This window comes from Hyperolius riggenbachi, chromosome 1 (assembly GCF_040937935.1).
Source record: "Hyperolius riggenbachi isolate aHypRig1 chromosome 1, aHypRig1.pri, whole genome shotgun sequence".
In the NCBI taxonomy this organism is placed as follows: Eukaryota; Metazoa; Chordata; class Amphibia; order Anura; family Hyperoliidae; genus Hyperolius; species Hyperolius riggenbachi.
This window is the reverse complement of record NC_090646.1, coordinates 533920680-533933643: the sequence shown is the minus strand read 5'-3', so window position 1 is coordinate 533933643 and position 12964 is coordinate 533920680. Positions and strand designations below refer to the sequence as shown.

At 41.5% G+C, this 12964-nt stretch overlaps 1 protein-coding gene across 1 annotated transcript in view; it reads left to right on the top strand.

Moving 5' to 3' along the window:
* The window catches only part of CHSY3 (chondroitin sulfate synthase 3), a 480130-nt gene that overhangs the window by 198967 nt on the left and 268199 nt on the right, over positions 1-12964 (top strand). The gene's annotated exons all lie outside the window — the stretch shown is intronic.

Here is a 12964-nt window from a genome sequence, read left to right as displayed (position 1 = left end):
TGATTGGACTGATGTGACAGGACAGAATGATGAATGACTGGACTGGCGTGACAAGACATACTGATGAATCACTAGCCTGATGTGACAGAACAGACTGATAACTGATTGGACTGGTGTGGCAGGATAGATTGATGACTAATTGGACTGTTGGTCTTAAGAGTAGACGCTGAACCACATTCCATACACTCTCTCCAAACAGTCATTAATATCTCCATCTGAGAGCAGCTCAGAGCCATTTCACAAGGACAGTAAGGGTCTGTTTCTACTACACGCAGATTGTATACAGAATGGATGCAGAAAAACTGATTCCATTGAATGCCTATGGCCTGTTTCCACTAAACGCAATTTTTCTGATGCAGATTTTCCCATAGACATTCATTGGAGTCAGTTTTTCTGCATCCAATCTGCATGTAGTAGAAACAGGCCCTTAAACAAGACAATTGGAACAATTGGCCTGATATATCAGTGCCCCAAAAAGCAAAAATCCAGATTGTGCGTTTAAGAAAAAAGTGTGGCCCATGCACCTGTGTGCACTGCCCATTACTGCACACAGGTAATTCACTCTGTGATTCCCAGCCATCACTGCAAAGCTAGATGCTACAGGTGATTACTGCACTGATTAGCAGCCAATAGCTGCTATTGTTGGTTTTTAATGGTTCCCATTTTTCTTATGTAGCTGCCTCAAGAATTATTATCCTCTTCATCAACCATGCAGGATGGGTGGCTAGGAGGGCAGGGCTAGTGAGCCTGGGGCTTTGCTTCCTGACTAAGATAAACTCAGATGGTTTTTCCCCCTACCAAGTACCTTTGTCTAAAGGTAGAGGGACAAGGGGCTCATCCACACCTCATCTGGGTTGAGCAGGAGGTGATGGTAATAGAAAGAGAGAGAAGCAGTTACAATACAATAACATTTGTAAAGCGATTTTCTCCCATAGGACTCAAAGCGCATAGTTGTGTATCAGATCAATACAGGGTTGCAGGCTGGACTGTGTTACAGAAGAGATAGTCATGTGTTCATAAATGCCAGACTGAAGAGGTGAGTTTTCAGTTTAGACTTAAATGCTTCCAGGGATGGTTCTATCCTGATTGCGTGTGGCAGGGAGTTCTAAAGTCTAGGGGCAGCATGGCAGAAGGCTCTGTCTCCAAAGGTTTTGAGGTGGACTCTGGGGGTGACCAAGGTGTTACATCCTTTTGATCTAAGATTGTGGGGGGTATGATGCAGTTTCAGCAAGTCCTTCAGGTATCCAGAGCCCGGATTTTGCAAGGATTTGAATGTCAGTAAGCTGATCTTAAACAAAATTCTCCATTTTATCGGTAGCCATTGGAGTGAGCACAGGGTCGGTGTTATGTGGCAATGGTGGGGTTGGCTCGTTAACAGCCTTGCAGCAGCATTCTATACTAATTGCAGGCGGCGTAGGTCTTTCTTATGAAGGCCTGTGTAAAGAACATTGCAGTAGTCCAACCTTGATATGATGAAGGCATGAACTAGGGTTGGAAGATCCTCTGAAGCAATAAGGTGTTTAATCCTTGCAATATTCCTTAGGTGAAAGGATTGTTTCACAACAGCTGAGATTTGATTCCTGAAGCTTAATTTCCCATCAATCAGTACTCCCAGGCTGCGCATGCAGTTTGAGTTGAGTTGTTCAGGTCTGAGCTCCCTATACTTAGCGGTGTTGGTTGAGACGGGCTGCTTTGCTGTCGAGCCCTGACCTTCGATAACAAGAACCTCAGTTTTGTCAGCATTAAGTTTTAGCCAGTTATTATTCATCCACTCCTGAAGCTCAGATAAACATGCATTTATCTGTAGAGTAGGGTTTGCGACGACAGGTGTGAATGACAAACATAACTGGGTGTCATCTGCTTAGCAATGATATGTCAGGCCATGTTTTTGTATGAGTGGCAGCATGTATATGTTGAAAAGTAAAGGTGATAATATAGCGCCTTGGGGTACACCATATTTTAGTGGTACAGGGTTTGGAGAGGAAGGGCCCTAAGGCTACTCTTTGTGTTCTGCCAGCCAGGAAGGAGTCGAACCACCGGAGAACAATGCCGTCTATGCCACAGTACTCTTGTAGCCTGTTAAGCAAGATTTCATGATGAACTGTCAAAAGCCGCTGAGAGGTCAAGCAAAATCAGGATGGAACATTGGCATTTTTTCTCTTGCCATGAGCAGATCATTGTAAATCTGGGTAAGGGCTTTTTCACATCTGTGATAATTCCTGAAGCCAGATTGAAGAGGGTCAAGGATGCAGTTTCTGTTGGAGGTAGACAGCCTTTTCAATCATTTTCCCCAGAAAGGCGAAGGTTTGAGACAGGTCTGTAGCTATTTAGAGCGTCTGGGTCTAAGGATGGTTTCTCGAGTAGTGGCCTGACGATTGCTTCTTTCAGAGTAGAGGGAAACCACCCTTCTTGTAAGGAACCGTTGACTATTTTGTGGTATGCCGGTGTAAATAGCTCAGAGCATTTCAACATGAACTTAGTGGGGCCAGGGGGCAGATCGCAGGTAGTCTGGCGAAGGTTTGAGAGGATATCTGAGATGTCTTTTTCAGTGATAACCTTGAAATTAGACCATGGTGGTAAGCTATTTTTGCATCCATTATATAGCTCTGCATAGGTTTCTGGGGCTGTGAATTGTATGGCAGATCGAACGGAGGAGACTTTGTCTGAGAAGAAGTGCTATTATGCTATTATGCTATTCATCACCTCCTAAAAAAGGAGGTGAAAGAACAGGCTCAATTAACCTGGCAAATATGTAATGGGGTTTGCCACAAAAAGGTTAAACATTTAAAAAGGAACCGCAATGAAAAACAATATTTTAATGGATTAAAACTCTCATACCTGTTAAATGAAATGATGTACTGTAATCTACATGTGTTTTCCAGTATGCTTTTGTTCTGCTGTTTTACTGTGTTTTTCTTGCTTGACTGTTGCACCACCAACCCGTTGTCTACGTCTGCCCTTCACTGCTGCTAACTGACTGAGAATGCCAGTGTATCTGAATTTCATGCCAAAGCCTCCACATCAAATTCAACAGTCCGCAGCAAACCGAAAACTGACATAAGCCCTAGTAGGGAATGTGCATGGTACGTCATGCCTGAGCTGCCTGGAAACAATGTTTTAGTCAGATTGAAAACACCATTTATTTTGTAGAACATTCTCATAGACATTGCACTCACAAATCTGTATTTGAGTTGTTCACCACATCAGTGATAATTCATTGTTTTGTATTAACTGTTGTATTGTGTATTTTGTATTGTTATACCCTGTATGCTATTGTACAGCGCCACGGAAGATGCTGGCAGGGCTGTGGAGTCGGAGTCGTGGAGTCGGAGTCGTGGAGTCGGGCAATTTTGGGTGCCTGGAGTCGGAGTCGGAGTCGGGAAAAAATGCACCGACTCCGACTCCGACTCCTAATGAATTTGTAACTGTAATTAAAATAGAAAATATGATAAAATGTTCTATTTCTCAGATAATAGTCATTAAATATAATGTATATATACAGTATATATACAGTAATAGCTGTGCTTAGTCCACAAAAATGAAATAAACCAATCAAAATTAGTTACTTGTGCTGCTTCAATAAAGCAGTCCCCGTATTTTTAAGGTCAGATATACATATCTGATTGTGACTGTATATATGATGTGTACACAGGAATCTCTTATATATACTAAATAACATCTATGCTGTAAGAATAAAGCCTGATGTGTAGCCGTGTCACTAATAGAGATGGTCAACGAGATGGAAATAATTCTGCATTGATGCTGATTTATGCAAATGTATGCACTCTCTTTGCTCATGAAATCAAATAATTTGATATGTTATTAAAATTTGGTTTGGTGACTACAAATTAAAGGGTAACGGAGACGGATGAAAAGTAAAGTTTTTTTACATACCTGGGGCTTCCTCCAGCCCCCTTCAGGCTAATCAGTCCATCACTGTCCTCTACCACCCAGATCTTCTGCTATGAGTCCTGGTAATTCAGCCAGTCAGCGCTGTCCGGCCGCATGCCGCTCCCACAGCCAGGAACATTCTGCACCTGCGCAATAGTGCTGCGCAGGTGTAGTACGCTCCTGGTGGCGGAGTGTGTGCATGCGCACTACGCCTGACTGGCTCAAGTACCTGGACCCATAGCAGAAGATCCAGGTGGTGGAGGAGGACATAGAGGGACTGATTATCCTGAAGGCGGCTGGAGGAAGCCCCAGGTATGTATAAAACTTTAATTTCATCTGTCTCAGGTTTACTTTGTTACACAGTAGTACTATACTCTACATATGCACTCCCCACAGAGCTGCAGGGAATCCACTGAGAATGCTGTGCACATTGAACACAGAGGTGTTGTCTGTCACCCATAAACCTTGTTCAGATTGTGCATGAAGAATGTGTAATAGAGGAAGAATCTCCTCATTCCCCTGCAGAGTACCTGCACATCATTCTTACATGTACCCACACTTACATTGCCTAGGGCCTGATAGATGTTCTTTGTTCCGGTTTGTACCTTTTACAAGTACTCTTACCAAGGACTAGTTTTAGTCTAAAGGGAATAAATATAGTAGTCTACATATCCTTCTCACTTCAGTTGTCTTGTAAAATTCCTAAGCGTTGGCAGTTAAGAGACGAATTTCATGTTACATACTTTTAATCAACAAAATTGTAATATGCAAATTAGAGGAGTCGTGGAGTCGGAGTCGGTGGAATCCTAAACTGAGGAGTCGGAGTCGGAGTCGGTGGATTTTTGGACCGACTCCACAGCCCTGGATGCTGGTGCTATAAAAATAATAATAACTTAAGTATGAGTCTCTGCACACATAAGGTATACAATTGCATCAAACTTAGAGTTATTGTAATCCAAAGCGTTGGCTTGCACTCCCCTCCTATCCTACCTAATAATAGGCAAGTGTCCCTGCGTCCTGTGCCTGTGTCAGTGCTTCTGCACTACTGCACTGACACAGCCGTTGGGACAGGACACAGGACGGGCTTTGGAGTCCTGCAGGCCAGCAGAGCGGCGGCGTGACAGACCTAGAGCTTTTTAAACAAGCTTCGGTCACTAGTCATCAATAAAATGTAACCTTTAACTATGTCAGTAATACATAATTGATAATGAATAGTGATAATCAACATAAATTAAAAGTTTTATTGTTGATCTGAGTGCCCAGCCCAGTGTCTTCTCCATTAATCTGCTAATTACATCGTAGACTGTTAGATGTTCAAATACTGATTTCTAACGCTTGTAGCCTAGTGGAGATAGGCATTGTGTGATGATGTCATCAGATGACTCCTAAGGGCTCTTTCACACTACAGGTAGCGGTGAAAGGCTAAAATGCTGCGTTTTGGCTGCAGGCGTTTTCAAGGCGTTTTGAAGGCGTTTTAACGCCTATACATTACAATCAATTGTAATGAGAAACGCCGCTGTAGGCCCAGAAAAAGCGCCTGGGAGCGTTGAAATGCAACGCTCCAAAACGCGGCGTTTAGTGTGAATGGTAAAATGAAAGTCTATGGACTTTCTTTTACCTAGAAAAACGCCAACTTCGGCCGTGGCGTTAAAACGCCGAAAAAGCCCTCTGGTGTGAAAGGGCCCTAACAGACTGCTGATCATGCTGCAGACATACATTGAGGGTTTATGTGTAGCATATCTTTCAATTGGCAGTACTGGAGTTAACCTTTTAGATTTGCTCTAGTAATAAACAGTTTAAAGCATCAGATAATCATATTTGTCCTCTGCTGGATACACACAGGTCTGCCAACCACTTACATTGATCTTTTCTCTTTCCTAGGATATTTTTAATTTAGTTAAAAAAAACTCCCACTCAAAACATCCTGTTTAGAATGTTCCCAGGCCATGAAATCCAGACCAATGTGGTAAAATGTCACTTGAAAGAGAATTGCCAGGGTTTGGTACAGAGTTGGATCCAAGATTTTTTTTTTTTAGCACTTGTACTATGCAGGTACTGGACAGGGATGGTCAGTGAGATACTAATCATTCTGGTTTGTGTAATGCTGCTTGGAACTGGGCTAGTCACACTCACTGTTGAATCTGATAGGCCAATTCTTAGCTACATACAGTTACATGAAATCTGCATGCAAGCGGAAATTATTAGAGCATCATTAATCATTCCTAGTGATTGATCCACAGATATGGTAGCTGTTTCATCTGGTTACCCAAACTGATCCAACACTGCAGAAGAGGCACTGTACTAACATATAGTGGAATGTAGTAAATTATTCAGGATGCCCCCTTTAAGGAAAAGTTCCCGGATTCAGCATCAGAAACACTTCCTATATGCTGTATTTTTTGGACTATAAGACTCACTTTTTCTCCCTCAAAAGTTGGGGAAAAATCACTGCGTCTTACAGTCCAAATGCAGGGAGTTTCTGGCTTGTGAACACCTGCCAATACAAGCCTCCAACCCGCCACAATGTCGGGGACTCCCCGTACTGTGCTTATGCAGAGGGGGACACGGGGGGACAGAGGACACGGGGACACAAAGGGGCATAGAGGAGGACAGAGGAGGACACATGGGGGACAGAGGAGGACACGTGGGGGACAGAGGAGGACACGTGGGGGACAGAGGAGGACACGTGGGGGACAGAGGAGGACACGTGGGGGGACACAGGAGGACAAAGGAAGACACAAGAAGTACAAGGAGGCCATGAGATACAAAGGGGCATAATCCACAAGATGCCCCTTCACCATGGATACACCAGGTTTAGTATATATTTTTTCCCATGGTTTTTGTCCTCTAAACCTAGATGCGTCTTATGGTCAGGAGCGTCCTCTAGTCCGAAATATACAGTACATTGCTATATGTTGGTAAGTAGCCCTGCCCTACCATGTTTAGCCTAGGCTGATTAGCTATTAGGAATTCTCCTCCCAGAGCATTCTGGGAAACAAAGCATTATTTAAATTGGCTTCAGAATTCTCAGTAACAAACATTCTACAGCGACATCTGATAGGACTAAATATGTTGCCACCTGTGATACATTTCAGAACGTATATCAGGGTTAGGTAATACTGTGCAATGAGCAATCACTGACTATATCATTTATAAATTAATATTATTCTTTTATATTATTTAATATTTATATAGTGCTGACATCTTCTGCAGCGCTTTACAGAGTACAGTATATAATATTTTCACTAATTGTCCCTCGGAGGAGCTAATAACCTAATCCCTACCCCACACCATACAGTATGTCCATTGCAGTCTAGGGCCAATTTTAGGGGGAAGCCAATTAACTTATCTATATGTTTTGGGATGTGGGTGGAAACTGGAATGCCTGGAGGAAACCCACACAGACAGGTGGGGAACATACAAACTCAACTTTAATTTTACAATTATAGCGTTATTTTCACTACAGTTTCTCTTCAAGCTGCAATATTCATTTGTTGACCTAATACCTTACAGGAGCCCCAGTCTCCCCCTTACTTTCCCTTTCCTGTGGGTTAAAAAGTAGGTTTGGTCATAGAGCGATAATGTGAGATGTCTGTAGCCAGGACAATTCTGCCCCTGGGCATCAGTATGAGTTGTCCCATTGAAATGTATCACTGTCATGACTATTCTTACTATTATGGCAGTTATTAGATGTCTGAGCAGTTGTGCTGCCCATGTTTCCTGTGTCGTGATAGCAGTTTCCTAACACACAGAAAATATCATTCTCCACAGCTGGCACTGCTGGAGGTTCTCTTTGCTGTCAGTTGCCTGGGTGAGCAAATTGCACGTTATTACACCGCAGATGTATATGCAGCATCAAGTTAATGCAGATTTGACAAAACGATACAGTGGGTTTTGTATCGATGTCACTGCTCACCAGCACAGTCACCATTCTCTGTACAGTTGATTTGATTTGCCTGATTGAATGTTAAATGAAGTGAAATTCCTGTAGCCACTTAGCACCTTGTGATACATAGATTCACGTGAAATTAAATAAATCAAAAAGCGTTAAACACATGCTTTCCTTTATTCATTTCTGCTGTATTGACATTTGTGTGCAGCCTCATGTAACACTGTTCATCCAGCCTTACTGTAATGACATTGCGGGAACTCGTGAGTATAACAATTTAAAGGTGTACTCAAGGCTAAGTTGTGATAACAGCAAATGACGTCTTTAAAATACAATTTTGTCTTGTGAAAATGGAAGGGGATTTAAAAGCTTTATCTTCACGTGCGTGAAAAGCAACGCCCTTGATCTAGCATTTCAGGACAGAAGGTGAAATATAAACACACCAAGAGGAAAATGGCGAGCACTCAAACCAAGGAGTTCTTTGGTTATGCAAGGCTGGGCTAGTTACTCATTTGAAATGAACCTAAAGCGACATGTGAGATCATGAGATAAACACAGGCACATATAATACTAGCCCTAGTAAGAAATTTTTGCAAAACAGTTTGTAGAATTCAGACTAGTTTACTGAAAAGTAAATGAAAGCTATAGCAGCTGAAAAACAGTGAGGTAGGGCAGATAATAAGTAAGAGGGTATGAGTGTAGAGGGGCCTTCTTTACATTTTACAGGGGGCACAATAATAAATAGCTATGTACCTACAGGACACCCTGGATTTATTATAACTTTTTCTCTTACATTGACAGCAACTACTGATGCAATCCTAGGGCTGTTATTTCACTAGCATTCCTGTCCTTTGCTGATGTCTAATTTTCAGACAGACTTATGTCTGGATATTTGCAAACGCTGATATCTTCTGATGGCAGCATTGCACTAATAAGGTATAAATTGCTGAAGTAATTAATTTATAACAAGGAAACTGTCTGTACTCAGTTGAATACTCAGTTGAATTCTTTCTCAATAGAGCTGCTGCCTAGTGAAGAATATCTCAAAAGATGCTTGTGATGTAGTTTGAAAAGTCCGAACTGAGTGCGGTTGTTAAACTTGAAAGTTCTTCACAATGCTATTGATGGTTTTATTGTCCTCATTTATATATGTGCTAAATAATTGAACAGTACTCTTCTGAAACAGGCAGCAATATACCGAAGCTTGAAGCTCTGATCCTAAATGCAGACCTGCCAAAGAGAATACAAGTATATTTTATTTACTTGCTTTCAGTTATTCTTTGAAGCGCTGGTGTTGCATACTTTGTACTATAAATAATTTAAAAAGGTGGTTGCATATTGGATGGCAAGTTTTGCGCTGTCCATGAACAACTGTTGTGAATTGACCTAAATATTACAGAACAAGCCCATTTTTAGGACTAAGTGAAGAAGGCAATAACCCAGAGTGCACAGTCATTTAGGAAGCTGAGCAGGCAGCAGAGCATGCTGAGGAGTATCTCCTTCCTGTTCATTCTTGCATCCTTGCCAGGCTCTCCTACATAATATACTCTGCTACTGCCCCCCATCTTCACAGTCATGTGACTATAGGTGGGAAGGGGAGCAAAGGTGATGTTGGAGTCTTGAACTGGGACTTGGGAGTTGGTGGACCTGCAATAGTAGGGCAATGTAAATATAATATTTACCAGCATTCTCTGTGGTCATCTCTGCGAAGGGGAATGTAATATTTACATACCTCCCAACTTTTTGAGGTAAGAAAGAAGGCCACTTAAAGAGACACTGAAGCGAAAAAAAAAAATGATGATATTATGATTTGTATGTGTAGCACAGCTAAGAAATAAAACATTAAGATCAGATACATCAGTGTAATTGTTTCCAGTACAGGAAGAGTTGAGAAACTCCAGTTGTTATCTCTATGCAAACAAGCCATTAAGCTCTCCGACTAAGTTAGTCTTGGAGAGGGCTGTTATCTGACTTTTATTATCTCAACTGTTCCTGGACTATTTACTTTTTCTCTGCCAGAGGAGATGTCATTACTTCACAGACTGCTCTGAAAGAATCATTTTGAATGCTGAGTGTTGTGTAATCTGCACATATTAGAGAATGATGCAATGTTAGAAAAAACACTATATACCTGAAAATAAAAGTATGAGAATATTTTCTTTGCTGCTAATCTTCTAGTAATTATTCATAGTAAACAACCAATTCACTATATCATATTTTTTTTTCGCTTCAGTGTCTCTTTAAGTCACGCCCCTGCCACACCCCTAATCACTCCCCCGGCACAACCCTACTCACACATACCATAAAGCTCTCATAAGAAAAAATGTTGTTTTATAATTCATATCACACTGGTCCATTCTAACCTGGTTCATTTTCCTTCTTATTAATATTTGAAAATAATAAATATATCAATTTAAAAGATGGGAATAAAGTTTAGAGTCACTTAAATGTTACTCAGTTTGTCTACAAATTTGCATACAGATGTTTTAGATGAATTCAACTCAGGATTTAAGCAAAGTGACAAGAAAATAAAAACACCCTAGCATACGTATACTTCGGAGGGCGGCATTGCAAGAAGTGACGCAACGAGGGGAGGAAGTAAGGAAAGAAGGTAAGCTTCCCCGCTCACTGCATACATTATATTTTAACAACTTTTGCACAATTAGCTGGAGGGGGAGTGGGGACGGGGGACCCAAGTGAGGGAGTGGGGGGATGACTACCCTCCCGTCCTGGCTGCTACCACCTCCAGCATGGCAGCCCCTCTCCACCCACAGACTGGGACACAGAAACGGATCAGTTTCTGTGTCCAAAGCTGCCTGTGTGGAGGGGGATCAGTTTCCCTAATCATTTTTACCCCTCCGTGTATCCGGATCTCTTCGCGGTTCGTGAAAACATGCAAATCCGGACCGTCCATTCAGTTTTTCAAAATGGATCCCCCTGAACGCAGACAGATCCATTTTGATATTGAGTGAAGAGGGCTGCTATTTTTAACATTGATATCCGTGGCTCCGTTTTTGATCCACGGATAAGTTTTTAAAACAAGTGTGAACCTACTCTAATGCAGCTGTGTAGAGCGGCGCAGGGAGCTTTTTATATCTACCTGTCCAGGCGGCTGGATCGGCTTCTCCTCTTCATCTACCCGCGGCGCTGCAATCCCAACATCCTCATCTGACATCTAATCACATGATATGGTTTGTGATCGTAACCCAGGGGATGGTGTCAGCATTGCAGCGCCACCTGGCAGAGCATGATCATCCACTATGCAACCTAGGCAGGTGCTTAGGGCCTTGTGGGTTTCAAGGGGCCCATCTGCCACCTTTTTTGACCTCTCCACTTCAGAATACTAAAAGGACCACAATGGGGCTCTAAATCTATTACCTTGCCTAGAGCCCCATTAAATCTTAATCCATCTCTGCCGCCCGGGAGTGGAAGAGGGGCTATGAAAGAGTCTCTTCCACCACCCCTCTTCCACCACCGGGCGGTGCTGCAACGCTGACACCATCTTCTGAGTTTGCATCACATGACATATCCTGTGAACCAAGCTCAGAACAGGATGTTGGCCGCTGCGATTGGATGAGAGGAGAAGCCGATCCAGCTGCCTGGAAGAGGTAAATATGACCGCTCCCTGCACCGCTCTGCAGTGCAAATACAGTATATTTTTGCTATATGTGGGTGCTAGAGGGTTAAGAACTGACCTAAAACAATAGAGAGGCTGTTTTTAAAAACAAACAAACAAAAACTAAATAAATAAATAAATTGGACCTCCAGGCAATGGTGAAAAGTTTGTCGGTAGATCCCTATATGACAGAGCGCTCAGTATGTGTCGACCCCCCTCTTCAGATCCTCCATTGCAGACCTGATATCAGACATGAGACTGTGCTAGATTGCCATAGGCAACACAGAGACATATATATATTTGGCTTGATTATAATGAAAACAGAAGATACGTTTTTTTTTAAATTGATATTTTATGCAATAAGACTACACAACTGTTATTCTTTGCAGTAAGGCTTTTAGTGTAGAGAATAATTTTCCACATTGCTGATGCGTAGCTTTCTTAAGCAATATCGGAGTGTTTTAACTGTCTTTTCTTTCATTTTCTGATTGGGTATCACTTAAACAGAATAATAAAGTAAATTCCACTTTCTTCCCCCCCCCCCCCCCCCCCCCCCCAATTCAATGGATTCTTTTTCGCCTGTGATAGCTGTCAATCTTTGACACAACGCATTCCTTAGATTTTAGTTCTTAGATTGTACGGTAAGTGTTTGTAGCTATTTTGCTGCAAGCTTTTTAACTTATGATTTCAGTTATATCTTTTCAATTTGGGAGATATATTGGCTATGGCTTGCTGCTGGCACACTCCAGCACATTACTGGCTGCTGACTGCTGCAGGAGCTGGGAAGAAAGTAAAGGCACAGGTTTGCTTTACTACAAGTTATTTTCTTCTTCTACTTAGATCCTTGTTAGTAGTTTCTAATTTTCATTAAAAGCAGCAGCAGAATTAATTTAAAATCTATTAAGAGTTCTGAGAAGTCTGTTTATACCTTTAATCTGATTTACGCAATCCAATGGCTGCTAACAAGTTTCTAATGAAGATGACTTTTGTTGCGGGTATCAAAATGTAGTTAATGCAAGTTGTATAATTAACCACTTCACCACTGAGAGGTTTTACCCCTTGAACACCAGAGCAATTTTCACCTTTCAGCGCTCCTTCCATTCATTCGTCTATAACTTTATTATTACTTATCGCAATGAAATGAACTATATCTTGTTTTTTTTCGCCACCAATTAGGCTTTCTTTAGGTGGGACATTATGCCAAGAATTATTTTATTCTAAATGTGTTTTAATGGGAAAATAGGAGAAAATGTGGGAAAAAATTATTATTTTTCAGTTTTCGGCCATTATAGTTTTTAAATAATGCATGCTACTGTAATTAAAACCCATGAAATGTATTTGCTCATTTGTCCCGGTTATAAAAACATTTAAATGATGTCCCTACCACAATGTTTGGCGCCAATATTTTATTTGGAAATAAAGGTGCATTTTTTTCAGTTTTGCATCCATCCCTAATTACAAGCCCGTAGTTTATAAAGTAACAGTGTTATACCCTCTTGACATAAATATTTAAAAAGTTCAGTCCCTAAGGTAACTATTTATGTATTTTTTATTGTATTTTTTTTTTT